The sequence below is a fragment of the Saccoglossus kowalevskii genome, chromosome 12 (assembly GCF_978046115.1).
Source record: "Saccoglossus kowalevskii chromosome 12, keSacKowa6.1, whole genome shotgun sequence".
Classification (NCBI taxonomy): domain Eukaryota; kingdom Metazoa; phylum Hemichordata; class Enteropneusta; family Harrimaniidae; genus Saccoglossus; species Saccoglossus kowalevskii.
In genome coordinates this window covers 30,220,927-30,238,919 of record NC_140652.1, presented here as the reverse complement: position 1 = coordinate 30,238,919, position 17,993 = coordinate 30,220,927, and the positions used below count along the sequence as shown (strand labels likewise).

The window sequence follows — 17,993 nt, the reverse complement described above, 5'->3', positions numbered from 1 at the left end:
TACTATCTTTCCACTTTGGTATCTTAACGGCTTTGGGCAAAGGAATTACACGTTCTACACCATGAAATTTGTATTTTAAATCACCCCATTCGATATTCAACACGGACGAAATTATACCACGTTCAACTGTTAAATTCTCGATCACGGGTCGCTTTGCAAAGGCCAAATGGCTCGGAGACACGTACAGGGTCATAACATTTACCAAGACATACAGCTTGTCATTGGATATCTCTAAAATTAACTTAGTACGGGGCAATTTAGGTGCACGATACATTATAGAGCGATTACGATAACACTTGCACAATCGAATAACCGCCAATATTAATAAGAATCCTGAACACATTAAAATCAGAATTAACGTTTCATTTCGAAGTTGGATCATGGAACTCTTCAAATCTCGCAAGGGGTGGTCCGTAATTAACTCGTCTACTGGCAAATATAACGTTTTAGCCCGGGCCCTGGGAAGGGTTGCAATCAATATGCTCAAAGTTCTCACCTTACAAACTGTATATACTGACAAAATCAGTGACCCTGTGCTTATAATAGCCAGAATGGTTTCAATTATAGTAATAGTTTTGACTTCCAAAAACGGTAAGGCAGGGGTTTCATCCGTAATGTCGCTAAATAATTTGTCTACTTTTGAATAATAAATTGGTTTATTTTTTTTTAATAAATCTGCCGTTCTGTTTAAATCTACCACCAAACGTGCATCAGAACGTACAATTTCCTCGAAATTCCCTCTGTTAATGGTGATGTTAGGGAGTTGTACTCGCCACGGGTTTTCATACATCGATTTCCCCGTAATTTCTGTCAAATCATCTGGGTCATAAAAGGGTATTAAGAATGGCAAATTTACCGGATGCAGAAACGTGGGGGCCTCGTCTTCTGTGCAACTGGTTAACAATGGCGATACATAGAGATTGTCGGATTTTATAGCGCATCCACAGGGCAATTTAATTATACACATTGTACAACCTTCAATAGGCTCAGGGCTTTTATCCCCGCATGCTATTAACCATTTAGTATCATTGCTATTTACCAAAACATTCCCCTGTCCGATTTCGAGAATCTTAGGGTCATATACTGGGTTGAGTATTAAATCTATTTTACACGTGTTATGAATTTCCTCTTTATTATCATAGAACAAGGCCTTCGTACACGACGACTTACGCATATTTATCATGGTAATCACAGAGGGACAATCTTTTACTGTCAGACCAGTACAAGACGAAATTTGGTCTGCACTCATTTCAACGTAGTAAGTTTCATCTTCATTAACCCCAAAATACAGCCCGTTCTTTGCTGTATTATTGTCGAAATGCTGAGGTTTATCACCTAAATCATAAGGGAGGGGCATAGGCATGACTATCACTTTATACACTTCGAATATGTCGTTTTTTATAGTAATGGGAATTCCAACCTTTATGTACACATTATTGTCTGTACGCCGAAATGTCACTCTCGCATTATGGTAATAATAATTCAAATTCGTGTATGCTATATCAAAATTAGGATATTTCTTTCGTAGTTTCTTTCGCACTGCCCTTAAAGCATCCCCTAACACTCTCGGTCCTACCAACTGCAAAGGTAACCTTTCTTGTAATAACACGTCAATCGAACTCACCCTACGTTGTGTCTCCCTTTCAAGTAACTGTAACGCTTGTAGGCGTTGGATAGCATATCGAAACATTAAATGTGTGGATCGCCGTTCATAATTTAATTCTTTTTCTAACGCCTCTTGATTTAGTTCCATTCTGTTCAAGCGCTTTCTCCATTGCGATAAATCAGATACGATCGAATAAATGGCCTCATGATTTTCCTTAATCCCATTCAGAGCATTCCCTATTCTTTTATTCGTTGTGAAAACATATGAGTTTAAATCATCTTCGTACGCAACAATTTGATCTGTCATAACCTCGGTGGAACTTTCCAATGCCGCTACATGCCGTCTCAAAATATTTACGTCGTTCGACGTGGCCGTTCCGAATAAAGATTTCGATACCTTCCCTACAAAGTCTAATAATCCCCTCTTCTGCCGTTCATTTCCCAACTTCCTTTTCTCTATCTTTGGAAATAACACTCGAATCGCTCGTTCATCTCTCGAAATATGATACATATAGAACTTATTCTGTTGTTCGACTAACTTCAAAGTTTCCCCGTATTCCTCACAAAACTTCGGAATGAGGTGAACTGTTTCGTTCGAACATAATGACTCATTCACACTCATCATAGGAATATCTAAATAAGGTATTGCGAACGTATGATGCCAGTACGTTAGGCTGTTATCGATGTTTGCTACCCGTTCAAACAATACTCCATAATTGGGGCGCAGAACATAATCTCTCATCTGCACAGACGGTTTCCATCGTACGACCAGTAATACACTAATAAATATCAACGCTATTCTCATCTTGACATCAATTTCTCGGGAGACGCACTATAAATTAGTAATGAAATGAAAAGAAAGGGGTATGACACATGATAAATGAAAAATTCGTGGCCAATTCTCAATTTGCGTGGTCGAATGGTAGAATTAAGTACCCACCTAAAGCGTTTCCTATGTTCTCATCAAATTGTCCCTGGCGTCACCGCCCGGCGTCTTCATGAAAGTGTGACCCCCAACACCAAACCCGTACGTAGCTATAGTGCGGACATAACACTTCCATGTAATTTAAACTTAGGCTTTATCATGGATTCTTTCCACGCTCCTTGAGAAATGGTCTCGTATGAATGAATTCGTTAAGTATTGTCGTTAGTAATGAATGATGTGCGTCCCAGGGCCTAAATAACACTCGTCTTGTCACACACTAATCTCTTTTTAATATACTTCTAAACCATTAATCAACTTTTCCCGCCTTCTTTTATTCGCTCTTGTCGATCCCATAAGGGGTATCGGATGGTCTTCTAAAAATAATCTCGCCTGTTCGTTTAAATTCTCATAACATTCCCAAGAATTTTGATCTTTTGGGTACCCCACCCATTTAATAAGATACTCTTTTCTACCGTTCCTCAGCCTACCCTTAATAATCTTTTCGATACCAAAATATCCGCTATTCTTACTATTCATCTCTGTGTCTCTGGGCCCTACCGAATCATTTTCTCCTTCCGGTATATCATCTAAATTAGGAACATTTTCTCCAGGAATTTCCGTTTGAGTGGACGGGGGTTCACTTTGTATTTCCGTACCCCTCTCATCAGCATTCACGATTTCAAACTCAGGGGCTTCCTCAAATATATCTCCTTCATTTTGTTCTTCGCGTAAAGCTCCGCGTTTCAGTCTGTTTACATGAACTATATTTTTAAATATTTTCCCATCGCATACGCGTTGCAATCGAAAGTTCACGGGAGATACTTTTTCGAACGTGCGATATGGGCCGTGCCACCGATGTTCTAGTTTTTTACTCAATCCCGATGTTGCTTTAGGCGTGTACAAATAAACAATATCCCCAACTTGGAACGTACTTTCTTTCGCTCTTCTGTCAAAATAATATTTCATTTTTTCTTGATTAGCCTCAATGCATTTTAAAGCAGTCTCATGGGCAACCTTTAATTTTTCCTTCAGTAATTCCGCATAATCTCGGGGTACTTTATTCTCTTGTTCTGGTTCTAATAACACTGTGTCTATTGGCAACGTCGCCCGTCTCCCATATGTTCAGTAAAACGGTGTTTCTTGAATCGTTTCCTGTTTAGTTACTCTATACGCAAATAACGCGGCCGGTATAAATACATCCCAATCTTCCTGTCTAGAGTCGCAAAACATACTTAATATTTGAATTAATGTTTGATTAAAACGTTCCGTATTCGCGTTACATTGTGGATTATATGGCGTCGTGTTTGCTTTTCTGATTCCAAACATTTGGCAGGTCGCTTTGATTACTTCCGACAAGAAATTTTGACCCCTGTCTGACAAGAGACATCTTGGTGCTCCGTACCTGCATATAATTTCATCAAATAGAATCCTAGCTGTTGTTCGAGCATTCATGTTTTCCGTCGCGAACGCCTCGGCCCATTTCGTAAAATAATCAGTAAACACAATAATATACCGATTTCCCGCCCGAGTTTTATGCATGGGCCCAATAAAATCAACTCCGACCCTATGCCAAGGGGCTTCTATTTTTAACGGTATCAAGGGGGCCTTGGAGCGTAGTTTAGGAGATTTCCTAGTGGCGCAATCTACACACGTAGACACCCAACTATGGATTTCAGAAGCCATCTTTGGCCAATAATAACGCTGCCTGATTGAAGCATAAGTTCTTGCAAACCCAAAATGACCTGCCGTTACTTCATTGTGAAATTCTTCTAAAACGCGATTTCTTAATTTATGCGGAATGACTAACTGTTTTACGCAATCCTGTTCTTTACTAAATTTACCCTTGGGGAACCAGAGGTGATATAATTTTCCATTCTCCATAACATATTCGTCTCTAGTATATGCTAATATTCGTGCCTTGCGCGGTTCAGGCGGTAGGGTCCCGTTTATTAAATAATCTATTATTTGGCTTATCTCTGGGTCGGCTCGTTGCATTTCGCTAACATTATACCAGCCTGTTTCTGCAGGCGTTCCACCGACTACATTTTCTTCACAATATACGTCTACTGTTCCTTCATTATTAATTTCCGGTTGGACTTTATCAGTCACTAAGGATACTATTCCAATCAAATCATCGTCCTCCTCTAATTCTGTGATCGTTTGGGGCCCCTCATAGGTACGTCTAGACAATGCATCCGCGTTTTGGTGAACCTTACCGGGCCTATGTACAACTTCAAAATCATACTGTTGTAGGGCAATGACCCACCTTCCGATTCGGCCCTTAGGTCTTACTAACCCAAATATATACTTTAAACTTGAGTGATCTGTTATTACCTTGAACTTTGCGTGCCTTAAATACGGGTCGAAGTATTTAATTCCTACCACTACGGCCAAAGCCTCTAATTGTGTTATAGGATAATTACGCTCTGCCGGGGTCAACGCCCGCCCGCCATACGCAATAACTCTCTCACGTCCGTCTTGTATTTGCGATAAAATAAAACCGATGGCTTGGCCAGAGGCGTCGCAACTTAATATAAATGGCTTCTCAAAATCGGGGTATGCCAATATAGGCGGATTTGTTAGCGCTTCTTTCAGCTGTTCGAATGCCTGTTGACATTCTTCCGTCCATTCAAACGCAATATTTTTGCTAGTCATTGCATTCAAAGGCCTGGCTATTTTCGCATATTGGAACACTAACTTTTTATAATAATTACAAATACCTAAGAATCCTCTCAAACTTCTTACATCACGTGGAACGGGGAAATCCCTTATGGCTGCACATTTTTCTGGATCTGCTCTGATACCGTCCTTACTTATCACGTGACCTAAATAATTAACCTCTCTACACGCAAAATTACATTTTGATAACTTCAGTTTTAAGTTAGCCTTTCTTAACCTTTGGAATATTTGATTCAGGTCCCCCAAATGTTTCTCAAAAGTATCGGAAAATACGATTATATCATCTAGATAAACTAAACAACTCTTCCAATTCAATCCCCTAAGCACAATATTCATGAGCCGTTGAAATGAATGTCCACTCCCAGCGACCCCCATCGGACATCGGTTAAATTGATAATTCCCAGCATGGGTCGTAAATGTAGTGAGTTCACGACTATCTGGGTGTAGGTCTAATTGGAAATATCCACTTTTTAGATCAAGCGTCGAAAAATATTTGGGTTTGGCTATTCCCAAGGAGTCAAAACAATCCACTATTAAGGGTAAGGGATATGGTTCTAATTTTGTGATTGCATTCAACTTCCTATAGTCGACACAGAATCGATAAGCACCCCCAGGTTTCGTAACCAAGACAACCGGAAAACTCCATTCCGAAACAGAAGGTGAAATTATATCTTCAGATAACATATCATTAATTTGTTTTTCAATCTCCGATCTTTTTTGAGGAGTGACCCTGTATGGCCGACAACTAATTTGGTCGGGGTCGCCTACTAATCTTATTCTATGTTGGATTAATTTTGTGTGACCCATGTGTCCTGCAATTTCGGCAAATATATCTCCATTCATATTTAGGAATTTCCTTAACCTTTCTTTTTGTTCAGAGTTTAAATCTGCCCTCGCCATGTCAATATTGAAAGGGTTTACTGTTTCACTAGGGTGATCATCGTACTTGAACTCATTCAAACTTAAGTGCTCCCCCTCTGAGCCGACGTTAATTATGCCAGTATCCGGGGTCAAACATTGTATCATTCCAACTTTAATACCTCGAGGAATTTGAATTTCTGTGTCTAACGGATTCATTACTCTAATTGGCACTTTATTCTTATGTATTTCAAAAATGCCTTTTGCAGTCAATAACCCGTACTTAGATAAATTATTCACGCACTTATTTTCTGCAATTACACCGTTTGGATAATGATATCGAGTTTTACAAGTCATAATTTGCTGTGTCTTGGGAGGAATTGTAATACTATTTTGCGTCCATATTGGCGACTTCGGTCTCAAATGAAACTTTCGGGATGAGAAATCAATAACTGCTTTATGTTCCGCTAGAAAGTCTGCTCCAATTATCACATTACTTTTTGTATAGTCGACAATGTGGAAAGGAATAGTCACTTTTTGACCCTCTATTTCTGCCCTAACATAGATTCGACCCCTGAGCGGAACTATTTGACCGTTCACAGTACGTGCTGAACTTCGAAGGGGGGGATATATTTTACGATTTCTCAAGTTTGGAAAGTTTCGTATGAAACTTCTTGAAATAACTGAAATCTCAGCTCCCGTGTCTACCAATGCCCATACATAATCATTATCTAATTTTACTTTAATTACATTATTTCTATAGATATCGGTTGATACTGAACACAAAAGAGGGCTGTCTACCATTCTTTTCTTATGGCTAGTCAGTCTATTCTCCGCCCTTACTAAAATAGACTTTTTGGGTTTAAATTACCCCCTTGTTTTTCGTTATCACAATTTTTAGCAATATGGCCTTTCGCCCCACAACTATAACAAATTATATCTTTCGAATTCCCTTTTTGTGCTTCCTTTCGACACTCCCTTGCTCTATGACCTCTTTTGCCACAATTATAACAATTTCCACTGAAATAATTTCCACGGCTGTAACAGCCGGCTGCTGAATGACCCTGCTTATTACAAATGCCACATACCGGAATTGTATTGAATTGTCTACCTTGGTAAGTTAGGTTTGAACCAACCTGACTCTCTGGTTCCTGGAACTGCTGCGGGCTGTATACGTACTGCGGTCGATGTTGTTGTAATAATTGTTCAGTTTTCTGTGCTAACCTTTCCACGCTGAATTCAATCGCTGATAGATCTGCGCCATTCTTTTTTTTCTCGCCTTCCTGCATCTGACAAGCTATCTCACTCAGTCTGGCTCTTCGTCTCGCTTCATCAATGGTTTGAGGTTGATGGACAATCACCTGACTCTTGATGTCATTCCGTAACCCGGCGCGAAAATAACGTAATTGTTCTTCGGGTGTTTTACGAAGTCGGGCACAACGCGACTTGATATTTGCCGCGTAATCTTCTACGGATTCGTCGGCCCCTTGCTTTCGCTCAGACAGTTCTTGTTCTAGTATCCAGTCTAAATCGGCGTTTTCAAAATATGCAATAAAGGCCGCCGTTAAAACTTCATAATCATCTCTTACTTGGGCTGGCAATTCATTTACCCACATCTCGGCTGGGCCAGTCATCAACATTCTGAATCCTGCCGCTTTTCTATCATTCGGCAGTTGGTTAAAGTCTGCGTACGCATTAAATCTCTGTAACCAGGATGTTGCGTTCTCTGATTGTTTACCTTTAAACGGAGCTGGCCCGATTCCCATGTTGACAGGCGTTGGACGATTTTGAAGATCTTCCACCACTTCTTGAATTCCTTCTACCGCTTGTTGTGTCATTCTTTGGTCTCCGGCAATGGCTTGTGTCATTTGTCCAAGATGTTCCGTTAAAACTTCACGAATTCCTTCCATCATGTATGTCTTTTGTCTTGTAATCATACAGTGTTCCCAGGATGATTTTTGTGTTGAACACAATGCCCAAGGGTTATCCACCACGTGTGATAGGTATTTTTGATGGTTAACAACCTTTCACTTAGGTAACCGGGATTCGGTCGTTTCCACGCTAGGCTGACAAAAGACACCACAAGCTTCGTTCATGTTCCCAAAACGATTCTCTGCCAAGTCCCTCGTTTTCACTCGAGACAGCATTAAATCACTCTTTATTTCTTGTCACTCCTTAACCAATTACAATCAGTATAAGAGACTCCAAGGCCTTGCCTTCAAACAAACAACCAATCACATGAAAGTTTTACACATCATGATCAATTAATTACTCGTCAAGCTGTCTAGAGAAAACATTTCTATACATTGTCAACACTAACTAATATTGATGGGGTAATAATCTCGCACTAACATTCCACCAAGATACTACCTTTTTTAAACTCGCAAACAACATTGGTTTAGAATTACAGCTACTGTCTTGTATCTTAAAAACTGCAGAGTCATAAGATGTTTTTGGTTGATTTCGACCAGCTCGCCATCTGGTCTTGTCATTAACCTTTATCAGTATATGTCATGACAACCACTGTCAAACTGACTGAAATATAAATCATGATAGTGTTAACGTTACACAGTTTTAATTTTATATAATTATCACGTAGAATATTTGTTTATAAACATTTATAATAGCGAATAGCCGGTTTTAGTTCTATCAACCCAAATTAGCAAAGTTGCCAAACTACATATATCTGAACGACGTTTTTTTTTTTTTTGAAGCGCCGCAAAATTGACTACTTCATTATATAAACCATATATACACACATGGCGCGTTAACAACGCTTTGCCGCCACTGCGAAGACACTGGCATATACCTGACACAGAGCTAATCAAGGACAAGACAGCATGTTTTATGTGGTAATAAATTTATTACACAACTCTAAACATGAACGTAGTACTGCAACACTAAACTCTCAGATAATCCTGTGTCTGTAAAACTCTAAAATATCCGTAAGCATTGGATAGTGCATCGTACACCGCCACAGGCACACTATCATGTAAAATAGTACGGTAAAGGTCTCTGTGCAGAACAGTTGTCAATTTGTTGAAACATTCTTCAACAGGGTTTAGCTCAGGGGAGTGCACTAGCATAAATACAAGTTCCATTCCCATATCTACCAACCAGTTTGACAAGACGTTATTCCTCGTGTCTGTGAAACGGTGCATTGTCGACTACTATAGTATCACCTGGTAGCAATATTGGTTGACCATCATTATCATGTGCCTCGGCTGCGTCAACGAAAAATCTCAAAAGTTCATTTGATTTGAAGGTCCAACAATGACGTCACTGTACTTCACTCCATTTACATCTATGAGAAGACTAAGGGAATAGTTGGCACTGTTTGCGTATTTACTAATCTCAATACATCTCTCCTCCCGGGGGGAATGTCCATAGCGCGACTGGCCACTGTTTATTTTTTATGATTGTTTGTTTGGATGTACTGAATAAAAGCGTTGTAATATCGTATATTTTCTGGAGTAAACTTTTGCTGTGGTATTGGCACTAACCGTTTATGTGTTCAATTACCACCATTTAATTTTTCCCGAACTGTTTTTCCGGTTGTAATTCTGAAAACATTTTCTACAGGCGCGTAATGAAGAAGCTCCTCTTTGATTTCAGCATACGTTGTTGAAGGCCTCTCTCCTTTAAGTCCCTCAATTAGGTTTTCCTGATCCATGCCTTCTGTCGTGTTTACGTGATAGTACTTCTCTAGTCTCACAATAAATATTCCATATGCGTCTGACTGTTTTAATATCTACGGATATTTTGACAGCAACTTTGCTCAAACTTCCATATGGGAAATGCCCTTTATAAATTAGTTGTCTGAGATTAAGTCAAGTTTATTCAGGGCAGCATTTGATGGAATATACCTGTAATGTATTGCTGGAAGAACAGTGAATATTCACTAACGAATAGTTTTGGTCATGTTGAAATGCACTTGTGAATAAGAATAATACACACAAAAAATGTGATTACACCCCTGTAGAAAAATCTATATGAAATCGTTGCCAATTTCACATTGTCAATTTTTTAACATGGTGTTGTGAAATGGAAGGCACTCCGCAACATCGTCAAGTAATTGTCGAATTTCTCAGTTCTGTCGACCCAGCACTGCTAAACAATGTCGATGATTTTAAGCGACTGGATTTTATAGTGTGTCCGCGATGAGGTTTTTCCACGATTTTGAGAAGTTTGTGACCAAGGTCAGCACTGTACACAAGCGAATGGTACTGAATGCAGTTGCTAAGATACAAACACCGAGATCTAAACTCGGTAAATGTATTAACAATTCGGAAACCTCTCCGTGTGTAGCATCTGATGAAAGGAGTGGTGACAGCAGTAATTGTACTAGTGGTGGCGGTGGTGGTGGTGTTAGAGTATCAAAGCACCGTCGACTGAGTCTAACGACGAATATCGATCTTGGGAAAATTACACTTACCAGACGCCCCAAGAATTGGCATTGGAGGCGCTGAAAGTTGAAATAGGTGAATTGACGACTGAGTTGGATTTGGCCTAGACGAAATATGAGCAGTTAACTGACAAGCTCTGTGACGAGGTCCGGGACAAAAACAGTGTGCCAACTGTCATACTTACGGGAATCATGACAAACGAAGATGTCCGTACGACAAATGTATGACACCTGAACAGTGCGGAATTGTTGCAAATCACCCAGAATATAAATCCGAAAATTCGTGACCGGGGCATTTGATTGCGTTTATTTTGTTTTTTTATTTTCGAAATGTAGCACTCGCTGCGTTTATTTTGTCATGTCTCGCAACTGAACGTCTAAGATGACTTTATTTTGGCTGTAAAGAAGAAGCAAGTCGCACATGATATACAGAAAACAGCGTTTCAGTCAAAGTATACAGCGTCTTATCCATGACAGCGTCGGTATTGTTCCCCGTACTCCACTAATAAAAGAGGACATCGCTATTCTTGAATCGCACTTTAAAAGGAAAGTTCCTGGTAATATCAGCGCTAGCAGTAACAATTTTCAGACAATAATTAACAACTTCAATCAAAAACACAACCGTCTTCAGAAATATAGTTCTTATGCACGCAGGGCGCCAGATTCAGTCAGGGAAAGAATGATTAGATCAGTGAGTCACATTCAAACTCGCAGTTAAAGTGAATGTGATAGAAGCATAATTACGCCGCGCACACTTCCCATGTCACAGTCTGCACGCGACGCCATGGAATTACACACCACTGAGACAACCAGTACAGTGCCCAACCGTGAACGTTGTAGTATTTCCACAGCACCATATATGAGTATTCAAAGTCAATTATCCCGCACACCGTCCCGAGTGTTGACAATAATACAACAGAGTCTGCTTCGTAACAATATCCATGGCAGTACTGGTGTCCAAATACAAGTATGATGCAGTCTCCATACTATGGGTCTACATTCCCGCAGCATACACCAACCCCCCAGCAACCCAGCCACTGTTGCCGAAATCGCCACGGCCGACACGCCCACCATCATAGGAGCAGGGTGACAGCGAATAAATACTGACTTTTCTAAACAAATTTGGGAATTTGTTCTTGCTTTTTTTCAGCCTTATCATGACCTCATAGATGCAAATTAAGTGTTTACTACTATAATATGTTTATGTATTTGAAAGTGATGTTTAATGAAAAAAGAATAATGAATAATGAAAGAAATATTGATTTTAAAACGAGTGGAAAATTTGCTTTCACCATCCATTTCGTTTGCCAGTTGTATCTTATCCTTGCTATGCTATTTCATTGCTTACAACATTTCGCGATTGTCCGTCCGTAGGTCAATGTCTTTACTTAGAATTATTGTTAACTGTTGAATGTATTTCTGTTAATGAGAGAATATACCTTATTTTTCTTGCACGCCGTTTTATTTTACTAAAATTGAAAAAAAAAATAGCGAACTACCGATATTATAATTGTTTACTCTGACGTCTGACAGTGGCGTCAACAACGCTCGTTTGTATCAGTTAAAATGTAACAATATTGTATATCGTGTCGGCGCCTCAAATGAAAAAAAAAACGTTCTCTAGCCCAACGTAGCTTGGCAACTTTGGTAATTTTGGTTACTAAACTCTTGATATTATTCATTTCACAGTTGATGACTTTGCACCTCGGATTACGGAGCATCCAACCAGCGAAATATTTCCTGAAGACAAAAGTGCAACATCTGCAACGATATTTTGCAAATCCGAGGGACAGCCAACGCCTAGCATGAAAGTATAACACAATTTACATTTCTGATAGCAATTCTCTCACATCTTAGTTTAATAAAGTTCAGTTTTTCAACATTTGAAGAAGATACACAAAGTTAAATCTTGCTTTGAAAATTAGAAAAATTACCACATACATGAGAAAAATGTTTTTAGGACTTGTACCAATATGCTAATAGTACTAAAAAGTTATTTACATTTTTGTAGAATTTTCACTAATTCTTATGACCTGTGATACAAAAATACCAGTTCCGATGTAAATTGTTGTTGTTGGTTTGTTGTTGAAATTCTGAGATGTTACCCCGTCATTCATTTTCACACTTCCACCCCTATTACTTCAAGGTTTCATCCAGCATACTTTAAATGCACCACACCACTTCATAGTAAAGGGGAAGTCAACAGGTCGAGTGGGTGATGTCAGTTGTTTTTATCCTGCCAATCATTGATTTGGTCATAAAGTTTCAACCTTAAATTGATCTCGCGTGTAGATTCTTCGAAAATGCTTCAACATTTTCTATCAACGTGTTGGAATACACTGAGATCATACGGTCCAAATTCGCAGAGTTTGTTTGAATTTGCAAGCCCAGTAGTCAGGAAATAATGAGTAGTGTTCTGCTAAATGAAATTCAGATAAAACGTTTTAATTAAAAAATTCCTAGAAAAAATGAAAACCATTTTTTCTATACCACATTATAGTCTGGTAGGAAATATGTTATACTTGTAGCACTTGTAAAAACAAGAGCCCTATAGACCAATCCGAGAAGCAGATGAATTACCCCTTAGCCGTAGGCGGCGCGCTCACGGCCGCCATTACCGGGGGGCAGCGTGAATCGATAATCAAGTGGAAATTTTTCGTCAGTGTAATGTTGTTTTGATCAAAATTTTATATCATAATTTTAACTAGTGTTATAGTTTCAATGTTTTTATGATCATGGGAGGGTCAGAAAAAAACTGTAAGTTTCTAGGATGCACGAACAGCGATAAAAAACTTTAAAAAATGGAAACAAACTACGTGCCAAATCCATTCACCAAAGACACATGTTGAGTGCGAATGCAGGCAACCCCCGGGAGGGGGGTACTTGCAAAAATACTGACAGAGGTGTGTAGCTGGTTGTTTGAAACACCTACCCCTTATCAGAAAAAAATAAACTCAAATTGCCTACCCCTTTTCAGACAAACTGTGGATATTTGACATCCCTTTCCAGACAGTACGCATAAATGGTAAATAGCGAATCAGAGGATCTATATCCGTTTCAGGTTTATTTATTCCGGGAAATGGGGGTGGGTGGTCAGCTATTTTTATTTACCTAGATGGACTCCCGGGGATATAAAAAAAGTTGACGACCGAAATGAAGTTACAGAAAGAAAAAATCAGCTTAATTTTCCTGATTTTTGGATCACTCAAGCTCTAGAGACAGTCTTTGGAAAATATGGTCCTTTTTTCAGACAGAAATAATGACCATAAGATACAGACAGGGTAAAATAACATACCCCTTTTCAGACAGAAGTGGTAAATTTGGGACCCCTTTTGGCGGCACATATACATATAGCACTTTAATGTGAGTAACCCCCTCCAAACAACCTTACTAAATGCACCGGTCTCCAAACGAAAAAAAAAAAAGTCTGCCAAGCTTCTGATGAAATGGAAGCAGATTATACAAATTAGTTAATTTGTTACTACAAGTAAACTTTGAATAGTTCTCACAGTTTTTTATCATTTTTTATATTTATTTCTTATTAATGGAAATAATAACATGTTGAGTTGCATGCTGAGTCAGTGTTTATAATTACTGTACATGTCAAGACCTTGTCCCTTAATGTATTTTTCAGGGCTCAGATTGAAACTCAGAGTGAAACATCAGCAATCGTATAGTCATTAGAACCCCAAACAAGAAACTTGCACCTTGTTCGTCCTGAGCAAAACATTGCAATTTCCACCTGGGTATAGTAAATACTGGCTGCGGTTGTTGCTGCATTACCTGTGAAGCGTGGGTGAACATGGTTGCGAATCCATTTTGCGGGATCGGTGTTCAGTTTCTTTAGGACGTTTGCAGCTGCACTACTTGTGATACGTAGCTTTCTCTGAGATGTCCAACGGGCAGAGTTTCAGTTTTTATTTATTTTTTCTACATCAGCATTTATTATTAACATTCAAATGCCTAAATATTTTGAATAGTTATGAAATTGCTTGTGCTGCCATGTTATTTTACGAGTGTTCATCAATGTAGGTACAATGAACTTCTTGGCGATCAATGCCCATCATTTTCTACAAAGAATGACTATCCACTAACCCTAGTAAGTCTCTACAACAAAAATTAAATAGTACCATATGAACAACCTACGATTCTGTACATCGACCGTGTTGGTAGGGGACTGCCCAGTAACTAACGAGAATAATTCTCCTACGTCTGTTCTCCATTGATCGTTTTGGAAAACAGCTTAACTCTGTACGTGCAAGTAGCGATTTGGACACACACAAACGAAACAAAATCATGTTTTACAACAATTTCTACACAAAGTCTGAATTTCCAGCTTTGGCCAGTCTCTAGCCCTGAGTACAGTCCTGTAGGTTGGCCTCCTTCCGTTGATCACTGGCATTCGGCCCCACATGTTAGCCAGTCTCTAACATCGTCTTTCCAAATATCCAAGAAAATAATCGTTGGAAATACGTATTAAATATGTGTAGGTGAGTTTGTAGTGGTGGCAATAGTACGAGTTTGCATGTAATTAATAAATAATATTATTATTTTCACGTAATTTGTTATGGGACGCCATGACTGTGAGTGGTATATGCCCCCCAGTAATGGCGACGGCGTATGAGGGCGCACTTTCGAGAAGCACTCGTCGGATTACTCTATAGAGGGGGACTCTGTATTGACTAATAATAATCTCCACATCTTAGAAAGAAGAAGCTTGTGACCATGGTGCTCACTAATGAAGTTGAGAAATATGCATTACCCCAAAATGTCACATATCCTGGTACTTTGGGAACATAGAACCATGTTATCAATTGGATTGTTTTAGTTATGCCCCAACTAATGTAATAAGTTGGTGTAGAAGTTGAAAATAAATGTTGCTGTATTTGAACAGTAAGATGAAGGGTCAATTATGTCAATGCATTTTTCGGTATTACCGGTAGACAAATAATTTCTGGTTACAAACTGATTAATGAACTATACAAGTGTAGAACGTACTTGACCCACTGAATACAAATACAATAAATGCACTTTGGATTATGTGGGCTTCTATTGGAGATAAATTTTACAAAATTTCATAATTGATAAACACTTTTTTACAGTGGTATAAGGATGGCGAATTGGTGAAAAATAGTTATCGGGCCAGATATTTTACGGAACAATACAGAGTATCTCTGTATTTAAGCGAAAGCCACAGTAACGGACGGTATCGGAGAATATCAGGGGTGTATCAATGTGTCGCTACAAACTACTTAGGAACTGCATATAGTAATAATGCTACGTTAGGATTTGCAAGTAAGTTTTACTTCCGTAACCCCCCCCCCCTTAGATTTCTACATCCAATAGTACTTACCATTCCTATAGGATGATTCAATTTTTAGTTGCATTACAGAGACAAGACTTTTACTAGACTTAGTTTGAAATTTCGTCAAGTAATAAAATTATTGCACAACATTTCCATTGTCTGTAATTCAAAATGGCAGCCATCTTGGATTGATGTACATTTCTATAAAAAAATAGATTTTCAGCCAGATCTTGTTAAATTTCCGAATGTTAAAACACAACCAATGATTGTTACAAACTCAACCTATCTTAATATTGGTGATTAATCTCAACAATATCTTCAAGAAGTTCCACGTCTACATCTATGAAAATAATGTCACCCCTACTTCTCAATCCCTCCTTGTTTACATTCAGGACGTTCTCCATTTTATTACAAATGTCAGATCCCAAACTTGTTTTCAAACTTCTTCAGAGCCCCGCTGGTTTAGAAATTATACAGCACATTTTTTTCTGTCAGATGATTCACGTTGTTTGATACAGTAAACTATAAAACACCTTATGAAACGAGTGGAAAGTTTGCTTTCACCGTCTATTTCGTTTGCCAGTTATATCTTATCCTTGCTATGTACTTGGATTTCATTTAAAAATTTCATTGCTTACAACATTTCGCGATTGTCCGTCCGTAGGTCAATGTCCTTACTTAGAATTATTGTTAACTGTTGAATGTATTTCTGTTAATAAGAGAATATACCTTATTTTTCTTGCATGCCGTTTTATTTTATTTAAAATTGAAAAAAAAATAGCGAACTACCGATATTAATAATTGTTTACTCTGACGTCTGACAGTGGCGTCAACAACGCTCGTTTGTATCAATTAAAATGTAACAATATTGTCTACCGTGTCGGCGCCTCAAATGAAAAAAAAACACGTTATCTAGCCCAACTTAGCTTGGCAACTTTGGTAATTTTGGTTACTAAACTCTTGATATTATTTATTTCACAGCTGACTTTGCACCTCGGATTAATGAGCATATACCCTTTAGAATATTTATTTTTAGCAGCCATGGTAATATAGAATGCGAAGAGGAAGGAGAGCCACGCCCTAGGATAAAAGTATAACACAATTTACATTTCTGATTGCAATTCTCTCACATCTTAGTTTAATAAAGTTCAGTTTTTCAACATTTGAAGAAGACACACAAAGTTAAATCTTGCTTTGAAAATTAGAAAAATTAGCACATACATGAAAAAAATGTTTTTAGGACTTGTACCAATATGCTAGTAGTACTAAAAAGTTATTTACATTTTTGCAGAAAAAAATATTCTATGTATTTTCACTAATTCTTTTGACCTGTGATACAAAAATACATTTCAGATGTAAATTGTTGTTGTTGATTTGTTGTTGAAATTGTTATCATAAATGACAGAGATATGTCTAAGTCCAAAATAAATCATATTTTAATGATCCAGTATACAATAAATACAATATTTATAGGTACATAAAATACAAAGTAACTTTTGTAATACATTGTCACACGCAACGTAATATTAACGTAATTGGTATAGTACAGGTGTGATGGTTCAAATACCAAAATGGCAACAGTAACTGAAAGACTTCCCTGGCGGCGATGATAAAATACGAACACGGAGCCAACATATGAGGTTTCAACTGGTACTGGTATTATTATACTCTGCAAACATCAAGTACAATAACGCGGTAAAACTCCACTACTCCAATGACTAGATACTTAAACTCCAATACAATTCAACGAGATTTCCGATCTGAACTCAGTGCTGAACAACTCCCCTATATATACCCACACTGTCTATAAATAGACCATTACATCAGCATACATAATGAGTCTGGAATGTACTATAAATTTCTAGAATGTTCCATTACCTTCTATTGCCTCCTACAGTGTTCTATTACCTATTCAACCAGTTTCTAAAAAAAATCTAGAATATTCCACCCAGACACAGTACGGTTCTTAGAACATTATCAGTGACACGGAAGTTGTAAACAAGTCGTATGCGACATACATGTAAAAGTATAATGTTAAATTCTGAGATGTTACCCCGTCATTCATTTTTACACTTCCACCCCTATTACTTCAAGGGTTTCATCAAGCATACTTCAAAAGCACCACTCCACTTCATAGTAAAGGGGAGGTAAACAGGTCAAGTGGGTGATGTCATTTGTTTTTTATTCTGCCAATAATTAATGTGGTCCTAAAGTTT

At 38.3% G+C, this 17,993-nt stretch overlaps 2 long non-coding RNA genes across 2 annotated transcripts in view; both read left to right on the top strand.

The window, feature by feature from the left end:
- LOC146735718 (uncharacterized) overlaps nt 1-12,537 on the top strand; it is a 34,885-nt gene extending 22,348 nt beyond the window's left edge. The window contains exon 2 of the long non-coding RNA XR_014931191.1: nt 12,162-12,537. This is a non-coding gene — a long non-coding RNA (uncharacterized LOC146735718). The remainder of the gene's footprint in view (nt 1-12,161) is intronic.
- A 3,055-nt stretch (nt 12,538-15,592) lies between these two features.
- Nucleotides 15,593-16,838, top strand: LOC146735717 (uncharacterized). The gene is made up of 2 exons (XR_014931190.1): nt 15,593-15,767; nt 16,759-16,838. It is a non-coding gene; the product is annotated as an uncharacterized LOC146735717 (long non-coding RNA).
- Nucleotides 16,839-17,993: the final 1,155 nt, after the last annotated feature.